This window comes from Microtus oregoni, unplaced genomic scaffold (genome assembly GCF_018167655.1).
Source record: "Microtus oregoni isolate MIOR12 unplaced genomic scaffold, Mior012 000006F_ref0000085, whole genome shotgun sequence".
Classification (NCBI taxonomy): Eukaryota; Metazoa; Chordata; class Mammalia; order Rodentia; family Cricetidae; genus Microtus; species Microtus oregoni.
This window is the reverse complement of record NW_024543065.1, coordinates 44,843,217-44,852,169: the sequence shown is the minus strand read 5'-3', so window position 1 is coordinate 44,852,169 and position 8,953 is coordinate 44,843,217. Positions and strand designations below refer to the sequence as shown.

At 41.8% G+C, this 8,953-nt stretch overlaps 1 pseudogene; it reads left to right on the top strand.

The window, feature by feature from the left end:
• Positions 1-6,832: 6,832 nt before the first annotated feature.
• Positions 6,833-8,473, top strand: LOC121449850 (annotated as a pseudogene).
• Positions 8,474-8,953: the final 480 nt, after the last annotated feature.

Sequence of the window (8,953 nt, the reverse complement as noted above, 5' to 3'; positions counted from 1 at the left end):
ACATTCATATGAATTTATATTCATTCACTTGTAGTTGAATTGTTTATCATAAAAATTCATAAATGTTCAGACCCCATGTTGTATCCTGATATTGATTCCTTTGGATAAATATTCAGAATCATAGCAATATCAAAGTGTAGCTCTGTTTTTTAAGATTTTTCCCCCTTTTTATCCTTTTTTTTTCCTTTATTGATTTTTATTGAGCTCTACATTTTTCTCTCTGCTCCCCTCCCTGACTCTCCCATCCCCCTTCAATCCTCCAAGGTCCCCATGCTCCCAATTTACTCAGGAGATCTTGTCTTTATCTACTTCCGATGTAGATTAGATCTATGTAAGTCCCTCTTAGTGTCCTCATTGTTTAAGTTCTCTGGGATTGTGGTTTGTAGGATGGCTTTCTTTACTTTATGTTTAAAAACCACATATGAATGAGTACATGTGATAATTGTCTTTCTGTGTCTGGGTTACCTCACTCAAAATAATGTTTTCTAGCTCCATACATTTTCCTGCAAAATTCAAGATGTCGTTATTTTTTTCTGTTGTGTAGTACTCCATAGTGTAAATGTACCACATTTTCCTTATTCATTCTTCGGTCAAGGGGCATTTAGCTTATTTCTAGGTTCTGGGTATGACAAACAAAACTGCTATGAACATAGTTGAGCAAATGTCCTTGTGGTATGATTGAGCATCCTTTAAATATATACCCAAAAGTGGTGTTACTGGGTCTTGAGGAAAGTTGTTTCCTTATTTTCTGAGAAATCGCCACACTGGCATCCAAAGGGGCTGTACCAGCTTGCATTCCCACCAGCAATGCAGGAGTGTTCCCATCTCCCCACAATCTCTCCAGCATAAGTTGTCTTCAGTGTTTTTTATCTTAGCCATTCTTGCAGATGTAAGATGGAATCTCAGAATTGTTTTTATTTGCATTTCTCTGATTAAGGATGTTGAACATTTCCTTAAGTGTCTTTCAGCCATTTTAGATTCCTCTAAGAGTTCCCTGTTTAGGTCTATACTCCATTTTTTATTGGATAATTTGTTCTTTTGATGACCAATTTCTTGAGTTCTTTGTATATTTTGGAGATCAGACCTCTGTGTGATATGGGGTTAGTGAAGACCTTTTCCCATTCTGTAGGCTGTTTTGTCTTGTTGACCATGTCCTGTGCTTTACAGAAGCTTTTCAGTTTCAGGAGGTCCCATTTGTTTCTCTCAGTGTCTGTGCTACTGGGGTTATATTTAGGAAGTGGTCTCCTGTACCAATGCGTTCAAGTATACTTCCCACTTTTTCTTCTATAAGTTTCAATGTGGCTGGCTTTATGTTGAGGTCTTTGATTCATTTGGACTTGAGTTTTGTGCATGGTGATATGGGTCTACTTTCATTCTTCTATATGTTGATATCCAGTTATGCCAGCACCACTTGTTAAATATACTTTTTTTCATTCGATATTTTTTTTGTCAAAAATTAGGTGTTCAAGGTGTATGGATTAATACCTAGTTCTTTGAATTGATTCCATTGGTCCTCCTGTCAGTTCTTATACTAATACCGGGCTGTTTTCAATGCTGTAGCTCTGTAGTAGAGTTTTGAGTGAGGGATTGCGATGCCTCCAGAAGTTCTTTTATTGTACAGGATTGTTTTGGCTATTCTGGGTTTTTTGCTTTTCCATATGAAGTTGAATATTGTTCTTTCAAGGTCTGAATTTTCCTGGGATTTTGCTGGGCATTGCATTGAATCTGTAGATTGCTTTTGGTAAGATTGGCATTTTTACTATGTTAATTCTGCCTACCTAAGAGCATTTTCCGCTTTCTGGTTGTCTTCTTCAATTTCTTTCTTCAAAGAGTTGAAGTTCTTGTCATAAGTCTTCCACTTGTTTGGTTAGAGCTACTCCCAAGATATTTGATGCTATTTGTGGCTATTGTGAAGGGTGTTTTTCTGTTTTCTCCCCAGCCTTTTTATCACCTGTGTCCAGGGGGGCTACTGATTTTTTTTTTAGTTAATCTTGTATACTGCTACATTACTGAAAGTGTTTGAGTTCTAGAAGTTCCTTGGTAGAATTTTTTGGATTGCTTATGTAAACTATCACATCAGCCAACAGTGAGAGTTTGACTTCTTTCTGATTTGTGTCCCTTTGATCTCCTTTTTGTGTCTTATTGCTCTAGCTAGGACCTCCTGAAATATATTGAATAGATATGGAGAGAGTGGACAACCTTGTCTTGTTCCTGATTTTTCAGTGGGATCGCTGTTTCTCTCCATTTAGTTTGATATTGGCTGTTGGCTTACTGTATATTACCTTTATTATGTTTAGATATATTTCTTGTATCTCTGTTCTCTCTAAGACCTTTATCATGAAGGGATGTTGTATTTTGTCAAAGGGATGTTGTATTTTGTCGAAAGAGCATCTAATGAGATGATCATGTGGTTTTTATTTTTCAGTTTGTTTATCTGGTGGATTATGCTGACAGATTTTCATATGTTGACCCATCCCTGCATCTCTGGGATGAAGCCAACTTGATCATAGTGGATGATGTTTCTGATGTGTTCTTGGATTCAATTTGCCAATATTTTATCTAGTATTTTTGCATCAATATTCATGAGTGAGATTGGTCTGTAATTCTTTTTTAGTAATATTTATTACTTGGGTTTTTGTTGTTGTTGTTTGGTTTTTCAAGACAGGTTTTTCTGTGTACACCAGGCTGACCTTGAACTCAGGGATCCACCTGCCTCTGCCTCCTAAGTGCTAGGATTAAAGGTGTGAGCAGGCATTTGAAAACAGCACAGCTTTTTTCCTGCTACAGCTGAAAACCAAAAAGCATGCATTCAGCTTTTCATCAACACCATTTAAGTGTTTCGTGGCAGGACCTCTTAAAAGAGCTGCAGGGTTTCGCAGCTAAAGCTAAGTCAGGAAGCCTATCTTAGATGAGAGTGCTTGCTTGCAGAGCAGACCCAAGAAATTGCTGCTACCAAGAAAACATGGTTTACTCTATTCTTTCCCAAGCTTTCTCAAGCTTTCTGTGGATTCAGTTATCCACACGTTGGGCAGCCATTTTGTAAAAGGAGCAGCGGGCTGCGTTCCTGCCACCTGGCTCCTGGCTGCCTGGCTAGCTTATGCCCTGAAATAACACACAAATTGTATTCTTTTAAACACTGCTTGGCCAATTATTTCTATCCCCTTGCTGGCTAACTTCCACTTCTTGCTAACCAATTTCTAATAATCTGTATAGCCCCACAAGGTGGTGTCATACCAGGAAGATTCTAGCATACGTCTGTCTTGGGCTGGAGCTTCATCATGTCTGCCCTGGAGAGGGGAGGCATGGTGTCTGCCTCACTTCCTCTTCCTCCCAGCATTCTGTTCTGTTTACTCCACCCACCTATGTTCTAACCTATCAGGCCAAGCAGTTTCTTAACAAATGAGAGTCCTCCATCATCCTTGCTATCATTTCCTCCTCCTTATTGGATTTTGGAATGAATATTCTGTGGTTATGTAAAATATGTACCTTGTTTGGCTTTGGTTTTTGGAGACAAGGTTTCTCAGTGTAGTCCTGGCTATTGTAGACTTCACTATGTGGCCAGGCTGGCCTTGAGCTCAGATCTGCTTGCCTCTGCCTCTCCTGCTGAGCACTGGGATTGAAGGCAAGCACCACCTCCTGGCAGAAATATGGAACTTTTACCAGGAGCTCCCCATGAAAAGACTGTCTTGAGTCTCAGGTTTTGACATGGATTTTGGACTTACTGTTACATTTACTTTGTGTGTGTCTGTCTAACATACGTAGATGTTGCCATCAAAGACCACTTGCCAGAGTTGGTTCTCTCCCTCCATCACACGTGTCCCAGGGATGGAACTCAGGCCTCAGGCTTGCTGGCAAGTGCCTTCACCTGCTGAGCCATCTTGGCAGCTTGGACTTCGGGTTCTTACACAGCACTGGATGTTACAGGCTGCAGAAACTTTACAGTCTGGACTGAATGCATCTTGTGTAATTAGGTGTCTGAACACATGGGGACAGAGGAGGGAAGTTAGGACTATAAAGTGATGTCTGGTGTCAGTTGACAAGACTTGGGATGCTCAGTGTTGCCGACACTGGAATCGAGTAGGAGACAAGTCTCTGAGCATCCATGGGGATTACTAGATAATAAACCTCTAGCATCTCCATGATTACCTACCCTAGGTTATGTAAGGTGGGGAAACTCACCTGGATTGTAGGTGACACCATACCATCGAAGATGTCCTGGACTGAATAAAAATGAGATGTATTTACTATTGATTCATTTTTCTGTAGTCTTAGAATCCTATCTATAAAAATTCAGAAAGTTCTTTTCTGCTCTTGTCTATATAGTGTTCTAACAGCCCCTTTTTGTCCTTAGGTCTGGAGGATTCCTGGTATAACTGAGGGTCAGCCTGCACCACATAATGAAAAAGAGAAAAGAACCTGAAGGTAATAAAAATGTCAAAGGCTTTGACATGGTAATGCATCCTGTAATCCCACCATGAAGGAGGCAGTTAGAAAAATTGCTTCCAGTTCAAGGACAGTCTGGTCAGTCTAGTGAGTTCAGGGATCCATAACAAGACCCTTGTCTCAATAAAATAGGAGGAAACAAAGAAGGAAGAAAAATAGTACTGAGAGGAAAAGAATATAAAATAACATACAAGAAATACTGGGTTAGAGAAATAAAGCAACAAGACAGAGTGTTTCTGTGCCCTTTAATCCCAGGAGCCAGAAGGCAGAAGGGAGGGGTAGATCTGTGAGTCTGAGGTCAGCTGTAAAAGTACTGTGACATCATCTTTCCTTCCTTTTTTTCTTTGTTTTGTTTTCAAGACAGGGTTTCTCTGTAGCTTAGCTGTCCTGGAACTCATTCTGTAAACCAGGCTACCTCAAACTCTCTGAGCTCTGCCTGCCTCTTCCTCCCAAGGGCTAAGATTAAAGGTGTGCACCACCACTGCCCAGCTAAAAATTTTCATTTTTATATACTTGTGTTCTTGAACACCATAACTGGAGTGTGTAGGTCAGAAAACAGTTTGCAAGTTTCTCATTCCACGTGTGGGTGGAAGGGATCAAACTGAGGTTGTCTGTCTTGGCAGCAAGCACCTTTATCCATCTTGTCCGCTGTGTTTTGTTTTGACACTGGTCTAAAGTAGCCTTGGTGGGCCTCAGGCCAACTCCTTTTTTTCCCTACCTCTTTTCTTTGGTTTGCATTCTGTTTCTCAACTCCTCCTCCTCCTCCTCCTCCTCCTCCTCCTCCTCCTCCTCGTCCTCCTCTTTCTTTCCATTTCTTTTCTGAGATGGTCTTCTCACTATTACTCCATCCTTGCCTCACATATACCCATATCTTGTCCCTCTTGTGCTGGAATTAAGATCATACGTAGTCACATAGATCAGAATTATCTGTGTGATTCCAGGGACTGTCTAGGCTCTCCCGCATGCTGAGTGCTCTAGCCTCTGACCTATGCCTCAGCCCCTCATATATGTACTCCATGATGTGTATCATATGACCACTGCAGGACTGTGTCTGAATCCTGAATCTGCAATGAAAAGGCCAGCACCAGAGGTGACTACTCACAGCCTGGTATCTTCCTAACTATTGGATTTGCATGAGAGACTAGATTTGAGCAGAACTTCTGTTGTCTCGGCATCATCTGCGGGACAGGAGAGCAGAGCAACCGACGAGAGGAGACTGCACTGCCACCAGATTTTACTTGAGGTACTTGAGGTTTTGCTTCTCTCACTCCAATAAAACACTCTGGAAAAGAAGTTCTAGGAACTCGGGTGAAGGTATATTTCAGTTCAGTCACAGGTTACATGTAGTCCATCATTTTGGGAAAGTCATAAGTGCAAGAAATTGAAGCAGCTGGTCCTATGACAGCCACATTAGGAGCAGAGAGGGGTGAATGCATGCATACATCTGTCTCTACCCTTATGTACTTTGGTACCCACAGCAGGGAAAAGTGACACACCTTTTCAAGCTGGGGCTTCCATACTCATTAGGGCAACTGTGACAATCGCCCAAGCAACATGATCTAGACAAGACCTCATTGACACTCAATTTCCAAGTGTCAGTAGATCGTAGAAAGTTGACAAAACAAGAAAGCAAACTTAACTCTGTATCTGCCAGAGAACGGACACAGCATCTATAGCTCAGTGGCTAAGAGCATGCGCTTGAGCATGTAACTCAGATGGCTCAGCGGTCAGGAGCATGCGCTTGAGCATGTAATTGAGATGGCTCAGCGGTCAGGAGCATGCGCTTGAGCATGTAATTGAGATGGCTCAGTGGTCAGGAGCATGTGCTTGAGCATGTAACTCAGATGGCTCAGCGGTCAGGAGCACGCACAGCTCTAGCAGAGGACCTGAGCTCAGTACTTAGCACACAGAGGGTAGGTAAAAGCTGCTGGATTGCTAGCTCTAGGGAGTGTGATGTCCTCTTCCGGACTCCACGACACTGCATTCACATGTGCACAAATGCACACACATACACATAATTAAATCATTTATTATTAAAAGGATGTAAGTAACTCCAAGTTTTATTGTAATCAATAAATATTGTAAATATTAATCTAAAAATATAAGTTTTTCCTGTAGTGTGGTACTTGAGGCAGAAAGAGAGGATTAAAGTCAATACTGGTCACTAAAAGTTTTACACATGAATCTATGACTACATATCAAGTGACAATCTGTGTATTGTATTTTGTTTGTGTTAGATTACATTTATCTTCCTTGTGAAGAAAGAATGGCTTCTCTAGAGATACATGGTTTTGTCCAAATCTGAAGCGAGAATACAGCAAGCAACGTAGACATCTCAATGAAAAGAAGCAGTCATCAAAAGAGTAGAAAAAACCAGAAGGCTAATCTGATGCTTCCTTCAAGTGGGAAGAAAGGAGAAGCTTTTTTTCTGCTGGGTGATAGCATTTCCGGGGGGGGGGGTAGTTATTGAGTCTGACTGCATTGTCTACACGTAACTTTGAAAGATGACCCTTACTCATCGACGAGTTATCCTCCACTGATACTGAATGGCTGAAGTCAGTCCTTGGAATCTTTTCATCCATCTGAACCCATCAACCTGAGAAACCAAAGAGGCATCATGATATTAAAAGCAGCAATCCATTTTGTAGAAAGTACGAAAAAAAAAAGTCAGTTTATGGACCTTTGAATTCTACACGAGAAAGTGGTACAGCATTTCCCGTGAAGATGTCACTTTCGGTGTCCAACTCCACCAGCAGCCATGTTGAAGAGGAGAGCAGAACAACAGTGAAAAGAGGAAGAGAATAGCCGCATCCAGTCTAGAAGTGAATGAGGACATTCTCAAGAAAACAATCCCAAATCAAGAAAGAAATCCAAGAGCTATAACTCCAGGGGAAGAAAAACAGAAACGTGATGAAAAGGTAATGATTGGAAACTTGCACCTTCGTTCAATCCCAGCTCCTGCAGAAGCCTCACCTAGGTGACACTGTTCTTCCAACACAAACGCACTCTGATGAAAGAACTGGATCAGAGGTGAGCCAGGAGAACCCGACATATAACAATGTTCAGTCTCCTCTTACCGTGCACACAAAGCAACTGACACCTGAAGGCTTCCCCAATTTAGGAAGCACCTGCGACATGAATTCCACTTTACAATCTGTCTTCAGGATGTCAACCTTCAGGAAGGACTTGCTCACACAAGGTATCCCGTGGGAGAAAATTTCCTGTGCTGATCTCAAGCCCTTAAGGCAGCTTCTTGTCTTGAAAGACATCAGAGATGTAGAGATCAAGGGACAGTTACTCATAAATGTGAAGAAATCCATTTCCACGGTTGCAGACACATTCTTGGGCGATGAACAGAGTGATGCCCATGAATTTTTAGGTCAGTGTTTAGATCAGTTGAAACAATGTGGAAAATCTAAATGCCCTGTGCCGTACTGAGAGGGAAAACAGGGTAGAGGATTTTTTTCCACCAACATATGCTGGGACTGCCTCCACCAAAATGTTTGGTTGTCCTGTAAATGCTATTGAAATAGAGCTAGATATAGCTCTGTTGTTTGTGAAGCCTGTGGCGAGGCGACCCTCACCACTGAAATGAGTAATTACCTCTCCGTTGACCTGCACCAAGGGTCAAGAACTCCCTCTGTTGATTCAGAAGTCACTTGATCTTTTCTTTACACCGGAAAAAATTGAGCGCAATTGTGAGAAATGCAAGAACAAGAATTCTGTGCTCTGATACACTTTGAGGAGACTCCCAAGGGTCCTTATCCTTCATCTGAAACGCTACCACTTTACTGCTAACAGGTTGTTAGTGAAGAGCCAGCAGCCAGTTGAGGTTTCAAAGTATCTGGATGTCTCTTCCCATTGCAATGAAAACACGAAGCCACCATATCCCTTGATCAGTCAGTCCCCTCACGAGGCCTTTGGTGTCCCAAATGTCTCTGAAGAGATGATGCCTGACATCCTCAGCCAGTCGATTCCAGCTAAGAGGGTGGCTTCAGACTTCATTGATTTCATAGTCCAAAGGCTTTGATTCGGGAGAATAAGCTTCACAGCGGATCCATCATTTTTTACATGCAAAACGGGGTTTTTGAGCAACTATTTAAAAATGCATCAGAGTGCAGGTTGCTGAGCACATCTAAAGAGGAAATTAAGAATATGTATCTTTTCTCAATGTTGCTCCATGGCTTTACATACATCTTGGAAGAATCCTAAATCTGACCATAACCAAGAATCACAGCTCAAGATGAAAACTCAGCAAACAAATGCATTGAGAGAAACCCAGATGTTCCTTATGCAGGCGAGGCACCATTCTTGCCTACAAGGCTATAGTGGTACATTTCACGGGTGTTTGGTTGGTTGGTTGTTATTGAGTTTTGGAGACAGGGTTTTCCTCTTTGTAGACCTTGCTGTCCTGGAAATCACTCTGTACACCAGGCTGACTTCAAACGTGGAGATCTACTTGCCTCTGTCTCCCACGTAATGGGATCAATAGTGTGTGCCACACCACTCA